This window comes from Leiobunum rupestre, chromosome 8 (assembly GCF_980474605.1).
Source record: "Leiobunum rupestre chromosome 8, qqLeiRupe1.1.hap1, whole genome shotgun sequence".
NCBI classification, from domain to species: Eukaryota; Metazoa; Arthropoda; class Arachnida; order Opiliones; family Sclerosomatidae; genus Leiobunum; species Leiobunum rupestre.
Window position 1 is genome coordinate 9158375 of NC_143391.1, and position 18405 is coordinate 9176779.

General features: G+C 42.1%; 1 protein-coding gene across 2 annotated transcripts in view; it reads left to right on the forward strand.

The window, feature by feature from the left end:
- Positions 1–2585: 2585 nt before the first annotated feature.
- The window catches only part of LOC149932338 (uncharacterized), a 96971-nt gene continuing 81151 nt past the window's right edge, over positions 2586–18405 (forward strand). The window contains exon 1 of one of the 2 annotated variants that reach the window (XM_090155537.1): positions 2586–3176. The gene's annotated coding sequence lies outside the window, so the exon portion shown is untranslated. The remainder of the gene's footprint in view (positions 3177–18405) is intronic. The other variant, XM_090155538.1, reaches the window with a different exon arrangement.

The following is an 18405-nucleotide window of genomic DNA, read 5'->3' on the forward strand; positions in this document are numbered from 1 at the left end:
GTCATCAAACGACTTTTGAAGCCTTTAATTCAGGTGGCCGGGTTATAATGCGTAGGAGGGTGGTGACAAGCCCTGCATGCCACGCGTTCGAGCCAACAGCTCCGTACACCAACTATTACCGTTAACCTCAACAAGTTTTTAGGGAAGGGGAAACCGAAGATCTCGGGGGAAAACCCCTTTAACCAGTGGGGAGAGAACTTGCAAACTCTACGCGGAAGGAGTTGTTCCGAGTTTTCACCCAGTGCCACAAGCTGGGATCGAACCCGGCTCCTCTTGCTGCGAGGCGAAAGTGCTAGCCACTCCGCCACCCCACAGAAAGCTAACTCACTAATGTACCTCCTACGCATTGTAACCCGGCCATCTGAATAAATGGTATTAAAAGTCACTAGATGACTTAGACTAAGGTGGTGCCTCGGCTATTTCCCTAGCTGATTAACACCTTCGAGACTTATTCCCAGAAATATATTTCAGAAATGTTATAAATTAATTTTTTTGAAATCGGTTCTTAAATCTGCTAGTAGCGAAAAAATCTTCAAGGGAGTCAGATTACGTGAGAATATAAAGGGGGTTGAAATGGGGGTGAAACTTTAAAACAAGAGTACAAGACTCCAGCCCTGGATGGTGCGTTTTACACGGACTACCACGCCTTGTCTGCTTCACCTCAATATCTAAAACAGATTTTAAGATCTCCCTACACGAAATAAAAAATATTCGACCCGTCAAACTCCTTTCACTAAGCTGGTGAAAATATGCGTAGATATGATAGCTGAAATCTCAATTTTCGCGATGAGAGTTAGTAGCTGGGGGGCTTGATACTCTCAAATTAAATCTAAGAACTGGAACGGGTCTTAGAAAATCATTAAAAATATGCGGATGCGGGGGAAAATATCACTGTCATTCAAATTGGTAGCTTTGCGTTATTGGAAGCGGTAGAAGAAGAGCTCTCCCACTAATTAATAACTTAACTAAACAAAATTTCCTGATCAGGTTAAAAAAATTAAACGATAGATAATTTGAGGCTTAGTACTCATAAATGAGTGTGATAAAAAAATATTATTGAAACTTATTTTTTACCTAAATTTAAAAATATATTTTATTTTTTGAAATATTTCAACAAGAATTTTAGATATTTTTATATATGATTTCCACAAAATCGTTGACAAAAAATTACAAAAACACACCCTAAAGTTTAAAATCATAATGAGAAAATTATGCTAAGTGATTCGGACTTCGTTAAATTCATTTTTATAATATCTGGCATTCAGACTTCAATAGATATATTTTTTATGTAAAATTAGTGACCTTCGTATTATTTTATTTCAAATAAAATACAGCCGACTAGAAGCTGAGGTGAAAGTGTTATGGGTTGTCTTAGGACCATAAATACGCATCTAGTTTAAACGAATCCCTATTGAAAATCAACGTCTTTATATTTTAATTATCTAAAGACGCTCCGTAATAAACAAAAATATGTTCGATCTAGAGTGGGCTCCCTCCACGCATTACGCCGGGACCTTTCGGCTAGCCTAACATTTAGGGGCGGATCATTTCTCTAGCGGCCATTTTAAAATATCAGGCGTGACCGATGACTACCGGCATTTTTAAATCGAAGCAATTGGCGAAACCGAATTGAGGTTGTGATTTAGTACAATAATAGGGCCGTTCAGCGCAACATACAACAGTTAACTCTCGCCAATATTCGATATATGTTTATTGATGAGAGAGAGAGCCACTGAAGCCGAACTATACTATCAAAATCCATTATGTAGCCGTTGGCATTTCTGAGGTTCCCGTCGGGGCGATTTGCCGCGTACAGTGGCACGCGAGATCTGAAACCGGGACCTCGCTTGACGTTATTAATCATATTCGGCGTTGGCGCGCCGCCGCCGATTCTACAAATTTGCCATTGAGTAATTACGCTAGATTCAAAACGGGGCGCCGCCGCCGACGCCATACGTCCCACATCGGCGCCCGGAAAAGTCGACCTTCTATAAAAAAAGGGACGAAACGAAACGTTTAGGCGAGTAAGCCGAGAGTGAAAATTTTAATTTATATCCTGTCGGAAAAGTGATTTATTGTCGCGAGAGGCTGAGCCAGCGGAAATACAGCCTTTCCTCTCCAACTCCTTCATCAACAAAATGAATAGCGAGCCATAATCTTCGCGTAATAATTACGTACATTCTCTAAACACGAAATACCGCTGAGGAGAAGAAAACAACGCGACCGACGTTCAAAGTACGCGCGGGTTAGGCGTTAGGGAACCATCGCGAACGCCACGCGGTTGCCCGGGCCAGGTTCGGCCACCCCTACAACACAGACACGGGCGCCCACACCCAAGTTTTTTCTCCTCTCGTCCACCACACACACACACACACATATCCGAAACGGTTTCCTACAAAAAAATATCGTCCGTCGTCCGCTAGGGGAATGCCCCCCCCCCCCCTCGAAAGCGAAATCCCCGCTGGCCAGGCGATGGCGTCGGCGGCGGTACGGCACGCCCTTGGATTGCACGCGCAAACAGTGAGTGTTCGGAGTCGCGTGCGTGCGTTACCATGTCAACGCTAGTAAGTCACCAACAGGGAGCGCCGCGTTATTATAAATCGAAACTCGGCGGGTGAGCGAGCGGCATATTTACGGGAGAAGAGCGAGTGAGCGGACGCTGAAGAATCCCTTCATCCCGATCCCGCCACCGCCGCCGAGAGAATAGTGCGTGCAGTGCAGAGAGAGATTCTCGGCAGCGAATCCGGAGCGTCTCTACTCACCTACGCTCAAACTCGTGCAGGATCTCTCCCGGAGAAGACAGCTACACGCGTAAGAGCCAACTAACCAAATCGACGTCCGGAGCCGATAGAGCAGATCCGACCTTCGAGCTAGCCGGACCTTCGACGCTCGGTCTTTCGCGGTGCCGCGCTGTTGAAGTAACGAAAGTGTCCTATTACTACGTTATCGTCACTCGTCGACTCGACTTTGATCAAATTCGACGGAAAAAAAGAAACTAAAGAAATCTTTTCTCTCGAAATAATCGCGGCGTTCTCAATCTCGAATAAAAATTAACGCGGCAAACTATAAATCAATAATAAGACGTTAAACGGAGGAGGAACCGAAATAGAGTAAACGTTAATATCGTGTTTCGGTAGGGTGGCGAAGAAGGTCAGGGTTTCGAGGAGGTTGAAACGGTAAGTACGCCAGTTCAATCTTCATTTATTTTTAAGCCGTTCCCCGTTCAAAAACAAAAGAGTTCCCAAAATCTATCCCTTGTAAAATAAAACGATCGCTTCCGGAGTCGATACCGCGAATAAGGTTGAATCTAAACTCCTACTCTCGGAGTCTCCCCTCTCGATGGACTTTTCGTGTTCAAAATCATTCTACTTTAGACCACGGACGTTCCCCGTAACTCCTGAACTTAAACGTCCATAGCCCACCGTTACGCGATCATTTAGGCCTATCCGTAGAGAGTGACCGAATAAGTTACGGAGACGAAGTACCCTCCAGGTTAGAGAAAGACTTAGCGATTCTATACCCGAGCTCGGATCGACAATCCGAGAAGGGTTTCGAATTCTTTTAACCTTTGTAATACCCCAACTTCTACTCGCGTCTAAGAAGCGGTTACGATAATACCTCGAAACCCTCGAGGCTTGAAGTACAGCCTTTTTTTCCCATACGAAACGTCACCGTATCGAGTCTTTTTTAGTTTTAGTTACGGAGTCTTCTCCGGGATCCATTTAAGTTAACTCGTATGAAAAATCGGGAAGACCCGGGGCGTCTCGTGGGAAAGGAACGCGACGAACTCTCTCGTCGAAATCATAAAAAAAATTACAAATTCGAGTTCGTAGAAAGGCCTCTAGGCTAACGACATTTACTTTATTTATGATTGAAATTCGAGTTAAAATCTCTTTGGGCCCTCTTTAGTTTAGCTAGTTTTCAACGAAACATACTTAATTTACATAGTTTTAAATTTTCAGATCTAACGCTGGGGGAAAATTATTTTAAGAAACGTTTCGCCTTTAATTAATGCCGCTGGAAATTTAAAATGCCGAAACCTAACGAAGTTTGCTCGTTTAGAGATGGTCGGAATGCAAGTCGCTTCGAAGTTTTCAGTCGTCATATAGATTTCTTTAAATCTATTCCCATCCCACTCTAAAAGATCGAATAAATTTACACACTTTCCTATCTAAGAATTATGTTCTCGATTCCACTTTTCAAATATTTTCCGGTCTTAAATGGACAAGTTTTTCTTTCTATCTCTCGGAGTAAACCCGGATACTCGAGAAAATTAGCGCTTAAAATTTTATACGAGTGATTTAAAAAGCCAATAGAGGCTTTTATGTAAATACCTTCTGTATGGAAAGTTTAATTAAATTTTCGGAACACTTAGAATGTTAAACAAGCTCAATTTTCGCAACGAACTGTTGTCACGAGATAAATTAGATTGAAAGAACTTAAAGTACAAATTACGGGGATTGCGGGAATAAAAACGAAATATTTCTAAGAAAAAGTGGAAAGGGATGAAAGAAAGAGAATACGAAGATGAATCCTTTCTGAACCAATTTTGAGTATATAAAGACGCGCTACGGACCTGTACCGTACTTTTTCGAAGCTTATTTTTTCAAAGAGGCTTATAAAAAAAGGCCAAAACTACAAGTGCCATCGATATATTTTTTTCTCTCACCCAAAGTTTCATTGCTTTTTCGTTCGCGATCCGTTAACCGAGAAGGGGTGGAGGGGGGGGGACGAAATATGAGAAGCGGGCAGAAACAAAATCGTTTGTCATAACCCGGCGCCGCCGCAACGAAAATTTCCACCGGCTTAGAAAAACAAATTAACTATTTTTTGGAGTTTTTTTCTGGCGCCATTTTCGCTGTCGCTTCGCAACACGGAACGTTAAGTAAAGGAAATTAATGACTTTCTGCGGTTCCTATTTTAAAAAATCCCCGGTTTTAAATAAGACAAGATAACTCCTGAAAGGTATTTTTCCTTTTTTTAATATTAAACCACCAGAGAGAGCGCTGCAAAACCCAAACGGGTCAACGTCAAAAGTATAGCGCAGCTGTTTTGGCTCCGAACAGTTGCAAACGCAATGAGTTTCCAAGCCACAGTCGTTCGTCGCAATTTCAGCCGGATCTCCAGCCTCGCTTTCCTTATTACGTCGGACTAGCTTCTAGTAAATGGGACGAGATGCGTTGCGTAGTTTCCAAACGGGAGTAACGGATAGCTAGACGCGCTCGGCGTTTTCGTAACGTATCTTTCTTAACTTCCGCGATATTTCGAATTCGTTGGCATAAACGGGGAACGGACGCGTTACGAAGCCTCCGAGGGCTGGTAGGCTTAAAACCAAAAGGGAGAAGCATTCGGCGGTTCAAATGAAATCTTTTTCTTTCTCTCTTTCGCCGTTTAAACTATAGCGTGCATCCGGTCTTACACGTTTTACCATTTTTCAGGCGAGCCAGCCAACAAAAACGTTCCCTTTTTCGCTTCTGCTCCGTCTCTCTTTGCTTTATGTTTCATATTTTTTCGTACCAATGTTCCTTAATAGGCGGTCTAAAAAACGCGCTGCCAGTAAAGTAGGGAAGGCAATGGTCACCCTCGGACCGAGACGGATTTGCAGCGTTCTGGACGGGTCGTTGGGTGGCGGAATCAGGAAGGTGCGCGGCGAGGGAGGCCGATGCTTTATGACGGGGTAGGGGGCCACGGAGGAAGGAACTACACCGGCTCCTTCGCAAGTAGGACATTCCGTGCCTACGATTCTTTTAAGGGTGTTGTCCTTTTGGCTGACCATTGCTTGTCCCTATCACGAAGAAGGATAGGGCACAAGAGAAAAACATTAGACGAACACGAGCCTTTACTCGCGCTGTCTAACTATCTTCGTATATGCAACGCAATCCTCCTGCCGCCGACCCCCAAATTGGCCCCTGGGCAATCTACCAACGGGACCGTTCGCATTTGCAGGTGTTACGAATATATCCGTACGCTGGCGAAATTAAAAATTGGGTTACCTTTACTAGCTGTTTCTATAAAATAAAATAAAATAAAAAAAAACAAATAAACCAAACAGCTTTATTAGTATTCGCACGCGCGCTAGAAAATCCGAAATTCCTCGCGACTCCACAATGGGCTCGAAATAAAGTAAGAGACAGTGACGTAAAAGAATCTTAGAAACCAACGTATTTCCATAGAAAATATAAAAGAGGAATGGTAACTCGGTCGATTTATTGTCTTGTATGTATTTTAGCTCTATTAAGTTCTGATAATGTTAAGATTGAAGACCAGGGTCTATTGAAATATGTATACTCCGCGGGAACTCATAGTTTTAAAACCTCGAGTAGAGATAGAATTGCTGTTCCTCTTTTATATTTTCTATGCTATTTTGTAATATATTCTAAATAATTTTTTGATTTTATTTAAATATTTTTACACTATATAATTTAGGAATGAATTATTATAATATTATCAGAGTTCCGTCACCAAAAATTGGCACCAGCATTTCCCCTAATGCCAATATTGTCTGAGATAAATCCCAAGTTACGGCAGCCTTCGGATAACAACCTCTTCCAACAACCGTTGTCAGTGAGAATCGGCGTGGCCTCCTCCGTCGAAATTAGACTCTACGGAATAATTCCCCCAAACAAACCAAATGATAGTAATCACGAGCCTACGTACGAACGGAACCTTTTGTTCTTTTTGCTATTCCTGACGTACTATATGCCCCGGGGTCACCCCCACCTACCCCCAACTAGTTTCTACGCTGCAAAGCGGGCGCTACAATGTTATATATACTCGGATGTATAAAGAGAAAGAGCCGCTGCTTTTATGTCCGATCCATATTATGTGTTTCGGGGCAAAAGAGCTGTAGAGGTATAAAGAGAACCTAAAAGCATCGAAGCACGCGAAATCAGCCCGTCGCGTGTGCTCCACTAAAATAACGCTCTCTCTCTCTCTCTTTCTATAGTTTCGCTTTGAGCCATTGTACCGGTATACAGCCAAACCAATACGACACACGTTTACCGTACGATACAAAAGACTCGGCTATTATCTGGTAAATATAGAAACGGAAATTTTTGGCAATCGTGGCCAGACAAGACAGATATACAATGAAAGAGAAAAAGAACGTTCTTCCTGTTTCCTCCTTTCAGCTCCTCGCCGCAAAAATATTGTCACAAAAACTAGCTTATCTTAATACAGGGGTGGGTCGGGAGGGGAAGGGTCTCCTGTTTCGGCTACAGACAATCGCGGGACGATTTTAATTAAATACGTCTAGAAATTAATTCACGCTTCAAGAGTTAGCAAAATGAAAACTCGGAGTCGCCGCTGATGGGGAGGGGGCATCTACGGGAGATAGACCCGGATCGTCAGCCACTAGCCTTCGGGGGAACGTTATCAAAAATTGGACGTTGAACGAAACATTTCAAGAGGAATGAACTCGTTTAGTTTCGTCAGACATCTGTCGCGAGGGGAGATTAAAATTGAAAAATTTAGTCTCCCTCTAGGCCTTTGAATAGATTAAATGACCTTTTTCAAAATGAATGCTTCTACGATGCGACAGTAACGAAGCCCGGATTTTCGTGGTAGGGAAAGACGGACGCTATTGAAAAAAAATATATACACACTAACAAACGTTTCAAGCCAGCCACTCCCAATGCCTCCCTGACTAGGACTAAGAAATACTCGAATAAGTAGATTAGTCCATTATGAAAAGGGATAATAAAGCTAAACCCTAAACAAATTTGAAGAAATTTAAAAACTTCGTCCTATTTGGGACTAGTCAGTACCGTGCGGGTAATCTGGCTCGCGACTATTGACGGATTTTGAAATTAAGGTTTAGCGCGCGACACTACAGGTACATGTCTTGGGCACACAGCTTTCTTTGCGTGCTTTTTTGACCATAACATATAGAGGTATTTTCACGCGCAAAATGAATTTTAAAAGCCGTCAAAATATCTATCTCCCCATCCTCGTGCGCCTTCTAAAAATAGACTCTAGAACGTTGTTATTCGCGTATTTATAAATTGACGACTTTTAAAATTCATTTTGCGCGTGAAAATACCTCTACATGTTATGGTCAAAAAAGCACGCAAAGAAGGCTGTGTGCCCAAGACATGTACCTGTAGTGTCGCGCGCTAAAACGTCATTTCAAAATCCGTCAATTACACCGAAAAGAGAAACTAAGCCTAAACATTAAAAATTTCAAAACGAGTTGCATAGCAACGGAAAACCGAATAGGTGGTGGCTAGGAGCAACAAACACAACACCCCACACAAGGAGAACGCAACCCGTCAAAAGTCGTGGATTTTCTTGTGTACATTTTTCATTGGCTAGACGCTTTAGCGCTTGCTGCCGTCGGACGGGGAAATTCGGAAATTGTCTTCCCCCCGCCCGTAAAACGTTCAGCGTAAAGGCTCGTGACGCTCGTCCAATGAAATTCGTACACAACCCTTCGTTAGCGTTTTTAAAGGCTAGCTGCGTTCTCCTTGTGTTTGTTGCTCCTAGGTGGTGGAGATTAGTATATACGCAATGTTAAGTTAAAAGGAACCACCTATGGACCGCACGGTACTGACGAGTCCCAAATAGGACGAAACCGGTCTACCGTTGGAATTTCTGGCTATTTAATTTAATTTAATTTAGTTTTTCACTCGAAGATCTATTTGGTCCGAGTTTCGCGTCTTTTTGTTCGCTCGAAGACCTATCGGTACGAGCTATTATAGTAAGTTTTTAAATTTCTTGAAATTTGTTTATGGTTTAGCTTTATTATCAGTTTTAATAATGGACTAATCTACTTATTCGCTAATTTTATCATCCTAAGAAATACTCGAGGTACATTACTAGGACTCTAACCGTACACGTTTCGGGGTGAAGGTGCCCTAAATCTAACTTTTTTTGCATTCGTAATGAAAAAAGCTACGAAAGAGAAATTCGGAGCCTGCAGTAAACTTTGTTAAGACGGAAAATTTAATATTCTATAAGGGCTTAAAATTAAACGCGAATAGCAACGTCAAAAGTGACTCTCTCGTTATGATGGAGATGCACGCTTACGTATATAGAAAAAAGGAGTGAAATGAAACTCATTTATCGAAAACGGTTCGCTCGTATAGTCTCGCTAAAAGAAAGTAGACTCGTACAGACTAAAGATAGCGGAATAAAACGAGCTCGAGCGGCGGCGAAAGGGGCATAAAAGAGTACTAAGGCGTAGTCCCCGCGGCTTATCCTCTCGCTCTGGCTGCCGTTATGTAATATAGGCGGCCTCGGGTAATACCGGGAAACGCCGTTAGGATCGGGAATATAGCCTTAGCCGAGAGAGAGCAGTTTGACGGGAAGTAGGTGATATCATCTTCCAAAGCATTAGGTATGTTTCCTTAACGATATCACTGGATCAAGCGCCTTTTCCTAATGTAGATTTGCCTTTTACACCCGAGAAAAAAGATAGCGGAGCGTGGCTGAGAAAAAAATCCGGTAAAAAGGCCAGATTTTCCGCTTCTCCCTTTTCCAAAGAAAGCCCTTCGTTTTTCGCTCTATCCCCGGCGAGAAAAAATCTGAAGGGCAAAGGGAGTTCTAACCGTAGCGTAGTCAACCTAGGTTATACCGTATAAAAACTTATAGGAAAATATCTCGGATCGTCGCGATTTCCCAACGTCAAAATTGAAGCTACGGCGGTAGGTGATAAGGTCGGGGTCCCCGTCGTCGGTGCCGTTCTTTCATCATTTTCCGGAGGGGGGCGTCCCGGGTTTAACGCCAAACTCTATTACAGAGAGCGTCATTTTCGGGTTAAGGCTATAAGCGAAAGGGGAACGTAAAGAGGTTGTAGGCGCGGGGAAGAGAACCTGAACCTTTCCTCTAAGACAATCTCGCCGATGAACACCGGCTTTTTACATAAGTGGAGGACGAAAAATCCCGGGAACTGGGTTATAGACAAAAAAGAAGACACTGCGAGAGGAATAAGGGGAAAAAATCGTTGAAAAGCAGTTCTGTAAAATTTATGATTACGCTTTGGGACGACGATGCCGGTGCTCCGAAAATTCGCGGAAAGCTTTCCTAGATTACGTCATTAAACTTTCAAACGCGCGTTTGTTTTTTTGGAGTCGTTTTCTTTGACTCTTTGTATATTTAGGGGGTTAACCTTATCATCTCTTTCGTCGGCCCGTTTCGACGCGAAAAGAAAACGGCCGCCATCCGGTACTTTGTTTTCCTTTTAAAAGAACCGAAACTCGATTTACGAAATTAAGAGCGAACTCGTCCCTATCAATGTAACGAGAAAATTAAATTATTTGAACAAATTTAAGAGTTCTTGTTAATTAAATATCGTTTGCGTAGGTTTAAGATAATTTAATAAAGGACTTTTTAATCTTCAACTGGAGTCTCTTAAACTATTTTTTCTTGGCATTTTTAGTTAAATAAAATATTAAAGGTCTAGGAATATTTCGTTGAAATTATATTAACAAAAATAGGACCCTTAGTTGTTAATTAAATAACGTTTGTGTAGGCGTATAATAAAACTTAATAAACGACTTTTTCGTCTTCGACTAGCGACTCTTAAACAATTTTTTCTGTAGTAGAGGTCGGGGATGGTTAACTTTTATTGAATAGATAAAGCTCTCAAAATTATTCGTAAAACGTTTTGATCAAATAATTTATATTTCTGTATTATCCGATTAATTTTTTGATAAATTTGTAAAATTAATCGGAAAAACGACGTTTTTTTCGATAAAAAGCTCAAATTTTACGAATAATACATATTTTTTAATCATTTTCCGAAATATTAACCGGTAAATTTCTTTGTTTACATTTTTTCCCCAAAAAAATCAATTTAATCATGGGTAATGATTAACCGTTACCGACCTCTATTCTGTAGAATCGTGCAATACAGGATGTTTCTAAAGCTTTTGCAAAAAGTTCAAGGAGTTGTAGGGGGTGAGTTGAGAAGTATGCCTGTTTTTTTTTCAATTTCCTATGATGAGTTTAAACAGTGCCAGAGAACTTCCAAGTAGGTGGTTTTTCCGCCTGTTCTGGGTTTTTTGAGCAGGTTAAAAAGTGTAGCCCTATGACGTCATTTTACTCCAATTCTATCTTGACGAAAAAACGAGTTGGAGTAAGAAGGGATTAGTTAAAGGTTAAAGGGTCTTTATTAGCCGTAGCAGCTATAGTTTGGTTTTAAGATGGCGACCGGTGCTGAGGTCACCAATAAGTGACTCATTTTTCTCATTTATTTAATAATAATAATAATCAGCTAGACTAATACCCAAGGCACCACCTTAGGCCTAAGTCATCAAGCGACTCTTAAAGTCATTGAATAGCATTTAACAATTGGATTTTCGTTATTAAAAGCTTGCCACATGTGAAGATGTTTAATAGCCGTCATGTTTTCATGAAACGAAATTTAAGCAGACGACAAAGCTAGATTACTCCCTCTACACCTTCTTTTGAGGAGGAGTAAAAAGTGTAACCTATAGAGCTCTGGAACAATCGAACAAAATTCGGGACAGGATAAATCTTACCCCGAGAACAGGCGAATAAAAAGTTGTAGGGTAAAAAGTTTACACTTTTTGTCCTCGGAAAGGCGAAAAACAAAAACCACCTAGTGTGGCCTACTAGCCCCTGGAAGTAGGCTGCAACAAGCACAAAACAAAGAATCAGGGAAATGCGATTTCAGGGGTACGATGAATTTGCAAATGCGTGGGAATTGAGATATATAACAAAAACAAATGAGTAAATAAGAAATATTCAATGAGTTTAATTAAACACAGAAGAGCAAAGTAGGAAATTGTGTTTTACATGCTGCTTGGTTTTGCGCTTGTTGCAGCCAGCTTCCAGGGGCTAGTAGGCCACACTTTGAAACTCTCTGGCGCTCATTTTATCTCATCGTAGGAAAATGGGAAAAAAAAACAGGCATACTTCTCAACTCACCCCCTACAACTCGATGACTTAGGCCTAAGGTGGTGCCTCGGGTATTAGCCTAGCTTAAAAAAATAAAATAAACTCCTTAAAATATTTTCATAACCATATGAAACACCCTGTTTATACAAATCGATATGGGTGCGCGAGGCGAAAAGTAAAACCAATTGGAAATACATGATCGAGCAGGTTCTCTAGATTATGGACGCGTGGAGCCAGAATCGTTTATATCGCCGCTAAGTCCTCGTGAAAGGAGAGGTAGGAGAAATTCCGAAGAAAAAAAAATCGAAATATCGAAATAAAAAACCAAAATAGGGGGCTAAATGATTTGGCCTTTCTTGGCGGAGGAGGCCAAACTCATATTTCAGCTGTCAGAGGGGACGCAGCTGTTCCAGAGACTATTTCCTTTACTCATTTCCAGGGTTGGCAAAAACCCGGAAAAAACCTGTTTTTGCCGGACATGAGGGAAGAACTGGTAAAAACCGGAAAAAAACTCTTTTCATGCTAAATTAATCATTGATATATCTATTAAAAAAACTTGTAAAGGTTAATGGTAATAGTTAGTGTAGGGAGCTGTTGGCTCGCGTGGCATGAAGGGCTTGTCGCCACCCTCCTACGCATTAATCAGCTAGGCTAATACCCAAGGCACCACCTTAGGCCTAAGTCGTCAAGCGACGTTTGAAGCCTTTAATTCAGGTGGCCGGGTTACAATGCGTAGGAGGGTGGTGGCAAGCCCTTCATGCCACGCGATCGAGCCAACAGCTCCCTACACTAACTATTACCGTTAACCTCAACAAGTTTTTATGGAAGGGGAAACCGAAGAACTCGGGGGAAAACCCCTTAAACCAGTGGGGAGAGAACTTGCAAACTCAACGCGGGAGGAGTTGTTCCGAGTTTTCACACAGTGCCACAAGCTGGGATCGAACCCGGCTCCTCTTGCTGCGAGGCGAAAGTGCTAACCACTCTGCCACCCCACTAATTGTAACCCGGCCACCTGTTTAAAGGCATTATAAGTCGCTAGATGACTTGAGCCTAAGGTGGTGCCTTGGGTATTAGCCTAGCTGATTATTATTAAGTGACTAATTTGGTCATTGCAAATGGGAGAGATGAAAAAAAAAAGGCCAGAAGAAGAGTGAATAGAATAGAAGAATATACTGCTTTTATTATTTATTTTTTATTGAATTTTGCCACTAGAGGTGGAAAAAACCATGGAAGTATGATTTTCCACACTGTTTTTAACAAGAAAACAATAGGTGGAAAAAACCGCGAAAAAATTTAGTTTTTTCCTAGAAAAAACCACTTTTTTATCCACCCTTGGCAAAATTGGGCTAACCCTGCTCATTTCGCTATGGAGAAGAATGAATTCAGGTACCTCAGAATATGGCCGAGAGATTTTAAACCAATCTTCGCGTATATCGTAGAGAATATTCTTCTGCTTTCGATTTTTTCTTGACACTCACCACTTCCGTCGGTAAACGTGGTGTGATAAAAGAACAGCGGAACTTTTGCTACAAGTAATAATAAGGCACCACCTTCGATCCAAGTCATCTAGCGACTTTTATTACCTTTAATAGGTGTTTCCATAAAATAGAACAAAAAAAATTAAAAGTATAGCGGGTTTAGTGCGTTCTCCTTGCGTTTGTTGCTCCTAGGTGTGACGATTTTTTAAGTAATTTATTGCCACGCGCGTTTCGCACACGGACTCTAAATTCAAAAATCTTTATTGACTCCAGCGCGTGTTTTCAATCTTCACGTAGTGATGTAGAGAAATCATTTACACGTGACTTCCCGGTGTTAAATTAGAAGGATGGTGGCAAGCCCTTCCAAATACGCGAGCCAACAGATTCTTACACTAATTATTACCGTTAACCTCCAAATTTTTCTCCTCACAATGTATGTGAGGATGGTAATGTTATTCTCACCTGCTCTTAGGGACCCGTTTGATTTTAAATATACTAGAATATCATAAGTAACATAATAACAATAAGTATGACAATTAACGAGATTTACAACCAAACTGATTTTCATAGTTATTGCGTAATCTCAGCACAGAGCTCTCTAGTGTCTAAAATATGCGGTTTCCGATAGATAGGCGGAATATTAGGCTAAAATGATAAAAATTTCGGCGCCACGAGCTTGTGTTTTTTTTATCACGCGTGATAAGCCCCTCGCGACTCCAGAACGTGCTCTCCGATATTAAGTTTAAATTTTTATCAAAACGTAGTCATCCAAAATGGTCGCGAGTCCAAGTCACAGCTTGAAGAGAGTATCAGTGCCGAAAAAAGGTTCGGTTAGAAAATTAGCATTAAAGCAATAGGAAGTGTCATACTTAGTGTTATTATGTTACTTATGGAATATGTAGTTTCGTACGAATAGCGGTTTATCTGCACGGATCCTTTTGAAAAGGTTTCACCGCGATTTATCAAAGAGGCCGACCGATTATTAACATTGGAAGGTTAATTCAGCTGATATTGCGGGGCGCCTCCTGACTCGCGGATAGCGCCGTAACAATGGGCAAAGATGCTTTACGTATTCGCGCGAAATAGATTTTAAATCGCTCATTACGAGGCAGTTTACCCAAGCTGATAATTGAACGTCCGCCAGCCGAAATGGCATTTCGAAGAGAGGTAGCCTTTATTAGCATCGCGGGCCATGGATGGAATGAAGCTGCCTTACGATAAACTATACGAGCGCCTAACCGGGTTTCGACCCAAAACACCCTTCATTAGATTAGTGCCAATCTGTTTACATTGCCGAGTACGTAGTTTAGTCGTTCCGAGTTCACCTTAAAATTTTTACGTCTCCATAAAACTAGGACGAGGTTAAGTGGCCGATGGCTATGTTTAAACAGGTTTAACTACTGCGTGAAAGGTTGAGACAATGCCATTGAAAACGACTGACCTGGTAGCGTCGAAATAAGCTACCATTCTCGACAAATAGTAAGCTACCATTCTTATAATTAAGCTGGACCAAATAGCCTAAAAAATTTAAACTCTTCCTATAGTTATACAGGGTGTTTCAAAAGGTTATGCAAAATTTTAAGGAGTTGTAGTTGAGAAGTATACATGTTTTTTCCCCATTTTCCTACGATGAGTTAAAAGAGTGCTAGAGAGCTTCAAAGTGTGGTCTACTAGCCCCTGGAAGTAGGCTGCAACCAGCGCAAAACCAAGCAGCAGGGAAATGCGAACATTAAGGTTGGGGTTCGTGTGATAGGCAAAAAAAGGACTTTGTAAACAAGTTGAGGTAACCAGCGTAAAAAAGTAAACTTAAACAGTATTAAAAGTCCCTGCTGCTTGGTTTGGCACTTGTTGCAGCCTACGTCCAGGAGCTAGTAGGCCACATTTTGAAGCTTTCTGGTGCTCTTTTAACTCATCGTAGGAAAATGGGGAAAAAACAGGCATACTTCTCAACTCACACCCTACAACTCCTTAAAATTTTTGCATTACCCTTTGAAACAATTTGTATATTAAAGGGAATATAACCTAAGGTATTTGGTGTGGAACCCCAACGTTTGCAGCTCTGGCCGCTCTTGCCTTTGGCTTTAAGAACGTTTGGCGCCACTGTACATTGATTTTTGAAAAATTGAAGGGATATTCCCTTTAAATTGATCGAACGTGTACAATAAATTCTTAAGCAGCGTTATCATTAAAATCCACCTATTCATTGTAGAGTCTTTTTTTGTTAGTTGTAAAATGAGAACGATAAAACTATACGACGACGATGATGATAATAATGTAACAATCACTGTACGTACGGTCCCTAAAGTAAAAGGTATCTTTAATAATTTAATAGAAGACTCGTTTTCGAGGGATGTTTAAAAAATCAAGATTAGGGCTTAAAGAGAAATAGCGGTAGGTTGGTGTATGCAAAGAGGGCTATTGGGGGAAAGGGCCTGGCCAATGTATTTCGGAAAATCTTGTTTACCGAGCTCTTTAAATCCTTTTCAAATTGAAAAGGGAGGAGTGCGGAGACGACAGCGGAGAGAAAAAAGAGAGCGGGATTGCGTACAAGGTAAATGAACGTCGTTACTATTCCCAAATCGAATGTCTATATGAACAATCAGTCTTCCCGGAGGAAATGAGCGCGGACGAGCCAATTCAGCGCTCCCAAACTGCGCGATGTAGTCTTCAATGTCGGTTGAGCTTGAGAAGCGAGGAGCTGGCCCATCACCGCCAGCGGAGAATACGCTACAGCCCCGGGATAGAGAGGAAACCGAGACTATAGAACCAGAAGCCCTTTATAAAGGCAAAATGGACCAGATCCGCGATACGCTGTAGAGCCAGGCGCAAGCACACACACACACACAGAGAGATAGTTCGATCGGACGCGGAGGATCGCATTTGGAGAAATTCAACCCAGCGAAGAGATGGCTCGTCGCGATCATAAGGATGCAACGTTGAGAGCGGATTACCTACCACTTCAAAGATAGATAAAGGGCTACGCGGATTTCACCCTTCCCCCGCTTTCCGTCGCGCCGTCCGGTAATCCGCATCGTCGCTAAGGGAAGGAGGGAATAATGGGTGGAAATATATCTGAGAAATCCCCGTTCGCAACTCCGGAGAGATATCGACGTAAAGATTTTCAATCCCGCCATTCTATAGCTGGTGTATAGCGCTTCGTATTTGTTCAGTAAGATTCGGAGTGCTTAAGTTCTGGGCACGAGAACGGAGAAAGGGCAGTTTCCAATAACTAGTTTCGGATTTCCGAACCCAAGATCACCGTAAGCGTCGTTGATTGCCAAGGAGCTTTCAACGGGAATCGTCCGAGGCCCAGATCTTTATCCTTTACAGGATTCTCGCTCCTCCCTCGTCTCTCTTTCCACCGTAAACAAAAAAGACCGATATATGCAATCGACGATTTTTAAGACGAGTAGCGAAAATAAAAGACCCGAAGGTATTTTGGCCATCGAAACATTCCAAACGACCTACTTTCGAGAAACTTTAGGGACGTCATCGAAGATAGTTTCTCCTTTTTCTGCGCTAGATCGTCTATGTTTAAAGGAAAATGGCCCTTTCGATAAAAGGGTTCTTAAATACGAAATATCCTTTACGAATAATATTTAAGACCGTCGAAAATGACGGCCACTAATTTTAAAATAATAATTTTCAATTGAAAAGTTCGTTACCGAAATAATTTCCTCCAAATTCCGTTATTAGGAAGGAAATGTCTCCGATTATAGATACGCTTATATGATAAATATAATGTATATAAAAGGAAGCTATCAAGATGCCGGTTGAAAAGCGTGACGGAATTTACGGTCGCCCGAACCAAAATCCTATCTAGGCTACTGATTATCGCCATTAAAATTGGGTTATTCGATATATACTTCGACGAAGAAGCCGTAGTGCGAAAAGAAGACGGCCAGCGGACACACGCAGTCAAGTCGATCCATTTCCGTCGATTTCTCGCTCTCAGACTTCCGTATACTCTCGGCCGCACTTTTCCAGATTCCGGCTTCTCTCCATTCACTTCGATGGTCATCCCGCCAAGTTGCTCGCGCCTCCAAACGCGTTAGTTCCTCTTATTGGATTCGCCCTTCTCCTCCTGAAGTCGATGAGAGCGAAGGATATCCTCTTTCCTTTAAGAGCGAGAGGCCTCTCTACACCTACGCTCGCGACATAGACGGTCAACGGCTATAGCTTTAGCCACTGGCCGAGATTCATCGTATAGAGGCGAGGAATACTAAGTTACCGCTCTCTCTCTCTCTCCATTTGGACATAGTCGAACCGGGAGCGCCGAGACGCTAAAGATATAGTCAAAGCGCGGGACCAAGTGGCGAAAAGAACTGGACAGTGATACAGCTTTTTCGGCGATTATATTAGCGAATCCTTTCTTTTTTCTTTGTTCGTCCCAACGACGGAGGTAAGTCAATAAAGAATGACCAGCGAGTAAGCGGCATAGGCACGACTTCGAGGATTTTTTTTCTTCGTACGACGACGACGCGTACCACGGAGAGAAAGGGGTAAAAATGGGGAAAAATCTCCTTCGGTGTCCAGGGAATAGCTCGAGGGATGGGACTCCCTAAAAGCTGCCGGGATCTATGGACGCCCGGGATGGAGAAAGCTAATCGAAAGAGAATTATTCCGAAGAGCTGTATTAATTCGCTTTCTAGCTGGCGGAGCGGAAGGGCGCACGCAAATGAAACTTCAAAGAGAGCCCGCCAGAGAGAGAGATAAGTTGCCCTTTACCCCCGTTCCCCTCGTCGTTCATTCTAGACGAAGTACACCCAAATTCTACTAACTCTCTCTCTCTCTCTCTCTCTCTCTCTCTCTCTCTCTCTCTCTCTCTCTCTTTCTCTCTCTCTCTTTCTCTCTCTCTCTCTTTCTCTCTCTCTCTTTCTCTCTCTCTCTCTCTCTCTTTCTCTCTCTCTCTCTCTCTGTGTGTGTCTCTCTGCTGCTGGCGCGCTTTCCGATATCCGCGTATTCGAATTCGAGGAAAAGAACGCGACTAATGGAAAGTCTTTGTTGTCCTTAACCCCCCTCTGCCAAAAACCCTTTAAGTTTGCAAATGTAATAGTCAATTTCA